The 7,374-nt window shown below is 45.8% G+C and overlaps 1 protein-coding gene across 1 annotated transcript in view; it reads left to right on the top strand.

Annotated features, from left to right (window-relative positions):
- LOC111975929 (fibrillin-2-like) overlaps positions 1 to 7,374 on the top strand; it is a 99,311-nt gene that overhangs the window by 74,003 nt on the left and 17,934 nt on the right.

The following is a 7,374-nucleotide window of genomic DNA, read 5'->3' on the forward strand; positions in this document are numbered from 1 at the left end:
ACGCACTTTCGGGGAAGTCCTATTAACGGTCGCTAAAAAAAGTTCTAACTAAGATCTCCGGGTAATACAGTTGATCGTCTCACTAGCTAAGAAACGCCATACCGAGCGTTCAGACTCATGTACACAGATCAAACAACACCACACTTACAACTTTAGGATCCAGAAAGTAATGTAACCACTAGCATGCAAAAAATTATTGTGAGAGCGCACTGTGGTAACTGCCTAACGAGAATAATAGGTTCCTCGATTCATTTCAAAGAACTAGACACAGAGCATAGTATCTCAGAGAATTCAAAGCGACATTAAGTAATGGACTCATTTAAAAGATAGTAAGGGACGTCAACCTGAGTGAAAAGGCGTAATTATAACAACACACAATGATATTGGCGCATGATACATGCACAACACACATTCGTCTTGCATGATGAGCTACTGGATCCGTTCAAGATTCTCAATTGCCTGGACTTGTGCTATTGATGCAAGATAACCACTTCATAATCAAAGAATCAATCAATACAACCTGTCAAATTGACCTACGCTGTATCTCCAGCGAGCGACACAGAGTGATAAACGTGTACTTCCTAGCTCTCCCGTTCTCAACATCCCCCCACAGAAAACCGACCAAACAGTGAGTCATAGACAGTACAAGCGCCACGCACCGCCCTCTTAATATCTCCATACACAAGCTCGCAGTCAAGAACAATCCATCCCCCCTAGTTGGCCTCAATAGCGAGTCAGAGAGAATGTAGATGTTTAGATATGAGTTAGTATCGCGTTAAGGGAAGCGAGGCGCGTACCCTCCAGTTGTCAGATATAAACCGGCCCGCTAAGTCTGCTCGACACAACAAACAAAGAGCAACACATCCAGCATCGCCTGCGCCCCGTCAATCTTGTCAATCGTGTGAACCTTGTGTCTCACCCTGCGCCCAGGCCTGATTCTGAGAAACCTCGCTCGAGCCCTACAGCGCCTTGGGTTATAAGACTAAGACAGCGTAACGGGCACAGTAACTAAACCGTCGGAATATACAGCACAAATTCACTGTTTGGCAGTCGATCGAAGAGCTGCTGACTGCGATCTCCAGAGCAATAAAGAAAAAAGAGCAAAAAACATTATGTCATCAAAAAATACTTACACGATAACTTAGAGCCACAAATGAAATGTGGAGTACATCTAGGCACAGGATATCGTAAACAAGCATTCTATGCATACTATATTATTATTATGATGTAGAGAGATAACCAACATTTACAGCGCATGCTTCGGAGTCAGAACAGCCAGAATACAGGTACGATGTCTATCTCGCTCCAGAGTACAGCTAGTCCGGGATTGACACTGCTATAGAATGAAAAAAAGTCAAGTTATGAACAAGATGGAAATTAAACGTGTTGGTAGCGCACTATACGTCGACCAGACTTATATAAACCATTATTTATTATAAATACTTGATCATAGCCTCCTCTCAGTCCAGGCAGCACAATTCTTCTAACGCTCAAAAGAGCGACGAACCGTACTCGCGCTGCTGCAATTCACCTGGTGGCGCACCGTCGAAAGAGCTGATTATTAGTGAGGCAAAGTCTCGAGACTTGTCAGGGAGTGTCTTTCGCGTCAAGCTGCTCGGTGATTTGACAACCATCCCCACTGGAGATACAAAGCCATCCATTCAGTGCCTCTTATCCCTTGGAGGAACAGCAGTAGGCTTGCGGCCTCAGACCGATTGTATAATCGATTTCAACGCGACTCGTAAAGAACAGTAAGCTAGCCTTAATCATATGAACATAGCTTTAATAGAACAACTAGCGACTCACTACGACACAAATTTTATCCTAATTAGAGTCCTGAAATCGTGAAGCTAGTCAACTTTGCATCTAGTTATTTATGCGCGAGTAGTGTCTATTACATAACTTAATTTTTAGAGGTCTATCCCTACTAGACTGAGGAGCTACAAAGAGCAAGACAAAATGACAAATGTACAGGTTGCCAGCCATCCACAGCATGCACATATCTACAACAGCTAAGAAATGTATTTTGAGAAAATCATTACTGGATTCAGATTTGGAAAAATAGCACACGGTAAATTTCATGTGAATTCCATACACAATTCACCCTTGACCCTTGCATATATCTGTTTTCTTTCTTCTCCTGCAGATGTGAATGAGTGTAAGGTGTTCAGACGGCCTGTGTTCGTCACGGAACGTGTCGCGAAACTACCATCGGCAGCTTCAAATGTGCTGGCGCAGCAAGCGGCTTTCGCCCTCAATCATGGAGGAGAGGAACTGCCAAACCGTACGAGAGAGACAGAGCTATGAGTCATGTTTTTTTAACAATAGAAAAGCATCTTAACATAATATACGGAAGAAATATTATCTTTAGATAAGTATCTTTGAATAAGTATTTAGTAATTTGAAGTTTTAAGGTCAAAAAAAACTTTGCTACAAACTCACTTGACTGACACGTTTGTTGACAAACTGAATTTCCTAGATCAGTAATGAAGGTTGAATATAAATAGTTTCTCATGAGATCAGTAAATGAAGTTGAATATGATATTTCTGTAATGTGCATTCTTCCTCCTCTCCTCCCTCTCTCTCCCTCTCGTCCTCTCCTCTCTCTTTCCCTATGTCTCTCCTCCCTCTCCTCTCCTCTCCTCTCTCTCTTCCCTCTGTTCTCAATCCTCCCATATGTCTCTCCTCCCTCTCTCTTCCTTCTCTCTCTTCCCTCTTTCTCTGTCTCTCTCCCCTCTCTCTTCCCTCTGTCTCTTCCTCTGGCTAGCCTCCCTCTTCTCTCCCCCCTCTGTCTCTCCTCCCACTCCCACAGATATTGACGAATGTCGTATCTCTCCCTCGGACCTGTGTGGCATGGCCTGTGCATTCCATGTTGTTATGAATCAACCATCACCGGGCACAAGCTCTCGCGATAGCCTGTAAATTGACCATTTGCCAGAAGGGCATAGAGAAGGTGCTCCATTCAGAGTATATGGCATTAAGATAAAGATCACATGCATTGGATTCAGATCGGCGACGCGAGCACCTCCACACACAAATATTTGCTTGAAGCTACTGCTGCAAGGGCCGAACGATAGTAGATAGTAGCAACGTCACACGGTCACCGAAGATATAATGTATTGAGACATGTTGACCTTTGCTAGACTCTCAATATAGCGCTTCTCTTCTTATATATTCTTTTCTGAACTCCCCTGTTTCTTTAGCGCGTCTCACAGAAAGAGTAATGAATACTATTACTCCCTTCACACTCTCTTCCTCATCTTTTCTCACTCACACTACACCTCTATTGCTCTTCTCTGCTCTCCACGAAGATATTGAGTGTAGTAACAGCAGTGAAAGGAGGATCTACATCCACACTCTGGCTTGTGTGTGCCACGAGACGGGCGCCTGTCTGAACACAAGAGGGAGAGAGACGTATTCGGAGCGCACGAAGGTTAATGCGAACACAGGAAATCCAGGACAACCTAACCCTGGACATCCCTCCAGACGGAGTATGACGCTATACCTACGACAGGCGATATATTCAATTACAGTACACCAGTCACTGCGACACCACAATCTATGAGCGCAATACGGATTATAATATGGATTTTAAATGTCAATGCAAAACAGCTGAACAACACACATTACAAACACGGCGAACGACATCACGACTGACTACATCACACACGAGCGAGCGACGACGTTTGGGTAGTAATGAAGTTGGAGAGCTAAGGTTATGTTATTTCTAAGGTCTATGCGGGTGGCTATATTTTTAACTAAAAATCCTCAATCCTGACAACTAAGTCTCTGGCCTGAGAGGCATTTAGTACAAAGATACATAGACACACGCATCACGAAATAAAGTTCTATTGCCTCACCACAATGCGATAATAAATATCCAACGGAGAGGTATCGAACAACATCATCCACTGACAGTATAGACGTTTGTCTGAGCGAGCGCGTACCGCTAATGTGAAGTCCAGTTGAAAGCTATCCGTTATCATTGATTTATTAAAGAAGGTCTGACACTCCTAACTAGGGTCTAATTAATACTCTCGACTTGTCGTATTCCAATATGTAGAACCATGAGAGGTGGTTAAGAGCGAGAAAACGGAATACCTGTGTTTATACATGAACAGATGAGACAAGACCACTTGATTTGAAGCCGTGCGATATGCTATTGGTGATTGGTGGGCCATTACCAACCATGGGGCACACTTCTGGGTCAGAAGGACAACATCAGGCCTACCAGGTACAATACTCTAAAAGCGAGCGCCTAAGTTTGAGAGCAGCGGTGGGTGACGTGAAAGTAAGAGTGCCACGGAGACCTAGACTGAGACAATGTCATCATTTGCCTTGTGGGTTTTAGTGATTCACGTGCGATCTCTGTCAAGAACTGTGCGATAACTGCAGTGCACCCAGTTTTTCCCATAGGCCCTCCGTATCACATCCGACAATCCTTTGCACCAGATGATACAAAAGAGCACATGGCGTGGCTCAGCACGAGCTCCCTTTGTGCGTGTGTCATAAGGATCAGCTAATCTCTTAGCCTAACCCTCGAACACAACTGCGGGTGGATTTTAGTGCGACAGATATGAGTGGAAGTTAATCATTAGCCGCCAGCAGACATCACTGTTGAGACTGCTGTCGGTGCGAGCACTATATGACAGCATGCGCGATGAGCCCCAAAATTGCAGAGGAGGCAGCTGCTAGTCCTATGACGGTAGATAAGGGCATGGCATAGATCTAAATATGAGGAGAGGCTGTGAGGACTACACTCTTCTATTTGTCTCTTCCACTCTCACGAAACCTGTATATTGCGTATGCAGTTAAGACACAGCAAGTTAAGCGCAATGAAGGGGGTGGTGGTACAAATCCACCTGCAGCCCAGAGTAATAGCCAATACGAACTATCACATGAGTAGCAGGTGTCTGTATATACACAGCCAGCCACGCACAGACAGAACAGACGCGTTCCTCTGCGACAACCAGCCCTCTACACCATGCGCTGCATGATCACATACGATGAGTCTGAGATGACAGAGTCACCTGATCACACGATGACGAAGCGCGCGCGCACGGATGCCTTGTACTTGAAGCTTGCCCATTGAGAAGAGTAAACCCTCGGTTAACCAACATATTAGAGCAGTAAAAATAATGTTGCTGTCTATCTGCATAACGACGGATTCATGAGGCCCTCCGTCATGAATAATGAGACCTGCATTGGTGAGACCGTAATCGGTCTGACATACCACAGAGGTTGCTCAGCTTCCTAATCCATGCTCCACGTCGGCCGATCCACCCAGTTATAAAATAATCACTAACTACTGTCACTCTCATCTCATACTCCATAACGTCCGGTACCTACACCTCCACTTCTACTCTTCCCTTCTGGCGTCAATCCTCTTTGCTCTTCACTTCTCTCACGTCATAACTCTCTACTTCAACCGCTAAAATTTTATACATCTTAGACCGATGTTAAAGAGCCACTCAATATAACTAACGAAATACCTCTGTACCACCCTCATCACTCAAGACACAGTTCAACACATGTTCCTGAATACGTTGTTGATCGCTTCCTCTGTTGTGTGTTCCTGTGTAAAAAAGTGTGGTTGTTTATTGAGTTGCTAGATTTTAGAGTATGGTTTGGAGGTATGCTGTGCATGTGAGTAAGCGTGCAGCACGTTGTTCCTTGTATGAGCAGCTGTTGCAACTTCGTGGGCGTTTCTATGGCTCGGATGGTGGGGTGTAAGGTGCTCACAGGTGCTGTGTGTATGGTCAGTGTGTGTCTCAGTAAGAAGTGTGCCTTGCTCGACTGTTGTGTTGTGTGTGTGTGTGATGTATCGAGATGTGAATCGAGATGTCGAGCATGAAACCTAACATCCGTGCGCGATTCATCATGGGGAGCAAGCTGAGAGAACACCTAAGTGTTATGCTTGATAACCAAGGAAAGGGCTTCCCCAAACTCCTTGCCACAAAGTGGAAAGAACATGAATCTTCTGCCCACATGAGAGCGAGTGCGTACTTGGGATGTATACTTTTGCGGTTATCAAGAGTACTCTCACCACCTAAGGGGCTGCTCAATCAGGGTACACCCGAACAGCAGTGCAGCAACCCATACTATCACCTACCACCATCAACACACTAAACGAACCACTATACAAGTCTAGCGCATGGGCTACACTGACACGAATCTCGGTGCCGTGCAAACTGAGTCAGTATCTTCACGGCACTTATACCTGTAAAACAACATCTTAGTTATGATGAATGTCATCGATAGCTCTATGGAGAGCGTCATCTAGTATACAGTCTTCTGTATAGGAGTATTCATGAGCCCAGATGGTGAACGCGTGATTCAAGACCAGGAGCGACTACATAAACAAAAGAAGGCGTAGTCACATGGCACTCACGAGAGTATCCGTCTATAGCGACGTGATACAGCTTACACCATCTGACATGCTGTATTTTCCTTGACGTAGAAGTGGAACTGCACTGTGAGAATGGCAGGAGCCCATAACTGTGGAGCGAGCATCGGCGATCTCTCAGTGATCTTGACGCACCGTTCGTGTGCGCGCGGACGCATAGCTCCACCACATGCAGCCTGATACCGTCCACTGTGCTGCGAGTGGAAAAGCCTGCACGGAGCGGGCACCGAAAACAGTTCGTTGTGTAGCAGTAAAGTGCTTCTACGTCGAGCTAGTGCCATGGTATAGCGAGAATATGCGCCGGTGTCAGCGAAATGTGATAGTACAAACAAAACAAGCATCATTTCTATGCATCCTTTGACACGGCACACACTATATCGACACGAGAGGCGTGCTTCACTGTAGACAATGCGAGCCGCTTAGGAGTGCTCGATAGGCTCAGCGTAAGTCCAGCGTGCAGCTAGTTGTGCGCCGGGCTCGCGAGAGCGCGAAGAGACAGCTCTTAGACGAGTGTGAGCAAAGCACCATTTTACGAAATACTGACTTCTAATCAGTACGCTCTGAGGCCATTCTTACTGCCCCTTGAGCTAATGAGAGACACCAATGAACTATCCTGGTCTGATACTCTTCCTACACACACGCGAGGGTTAGGATATATGTACATCTACAGTAGTCTTAGCATTGTCACACATACAGACTCGCTGCCAAGTGCACGAGGGGAGGGGGGGGGTGCTGAGATATTGTGTCATTGGTACCACCATGAGCCGTGCGAGAGCGCGGACATGAGAAGCCAGCTCCGAGAGAGATCATCACCAGAACGATCCAAGAAGATCTCAACAGATTATGGATTTGCCAACACCGCACGACCATGCTCACGCCGTGGCAGAATAGTAAGAGTACCGTTGATGGTATGTGGGGTGTGTCCAAACTGGAGGGTGATGAACAGCGTCAGCAGAGCGCCTCAAACA

This window comes from Salvelinus sp. IW2-2015, linkage group LG16, assembly GCF_002910315.2.
Source record: "Salvelinus sp. IW2-2015 linkage group LG16, ASM291031v2, whole genome shotgun sequence".
In the NCBI taxonomy this organism is placed as follows: domain Eukaryota; kingdom Metazoa; phylum Chordata; class Actinopteri; order Salmoniformes; family Salmonidae; genus Salvelinus; species Salvelinus sp. IW2-2015.